This window comes from Lupinus angustifolius, unplaced genomic scaffold, assembly GCF_001865875.1.
Source record: "Lupinus angustifolius cultivar Tanjil unplaced genomic scaffold, LupAngTanjil_v1.0 Scaffold_385, whole genome shotgun sequence".
Classification (NCBI taxonomy): Eukaryota; Viridiplantae; Streptophyta; class Magnoliopsida; order Fabales; family Fabaceae; genus Lupinus; species Lupinus angustifolius.
In genome coordinates this window covers 314,016-314,960 of record NW_017727794.1, presented here as the reverse complement: position 1 = coordinate 314,960, position 945 = coordinate 314,016, and positions in this window count along the sequence as shown.

Below are 945 nucleotides of genomic sequence, written 5' to 3'. Positions count from 1 at the left end.
AAAACCGAGTTCACTTACTTAATCAAATAAAAAGGAAAACACACCAAGGAAGAGGAATTCCGCTTTCAACAAATTGGCACTACTGCCGGAATGATTTGTTGAGAGGGGAAAAATAAACCTCTCCAATAAAATTCTTTCAACAAATTGGCGCTGCTGCCGGGGAATTGCTTTAATAATAGAACATTTCATATTTATATGTCAATCATCAAATAATTGTGCATGACATTTTCTTTCTCTTTTGTATAAATTTATTTTTCCTTTTGTACATCTTTATTTTTATGTTTTGTACATTTGTAAAAATTAAAAAGTCAAAATGAAAAAAAGTGAATTAGTGGAGTGAAAACCCACTAGTTAAGAAACATTTTATTGTTTTTATAAATTTTTAGGAGATGTGGAGGTACCCCTGATCATCTTTTTCAAAAGAACAACATAAAAGGGACTAATATAAACAAGGATTAGTGGCTGGACTTTTTCTTCAAGAAGGGAAGCCACTTGAATCCTTAAAAGTTAAGTATTCACCATGTACTTTTTGATGATGATACTTTATCTTGTGATACTTTAACCAATCATCTCCATCAACATGCCTTAGTAAATGATTTTGAATTTTCAAATTAATTTTTAAAACTAAGAACATGTTTATTACATTTGTGCCAAAAATGAACTTTTCCAAACTTGAGAACTCCTAAAGAGTGTGTTGTTTGGTTCACCACTTAACAAAATAAATTCATGAAATTCTGAATGGATTTATTTATGGATGTTTAGTGTGATAAAATATGTTTTGAAGTTCCATAAATTTTGTTTGGACTTCCATTTTATCACTTGGATTTGAAATATGATTGAAACTTTTTTTCTAAACATCAATTTTCATGAAAAAGCATGTTGTTTGGTTGGAATTCTCTCAATCAAATTTAATTCATGAACTTAGTGTCTTAGGAAATTATAAAT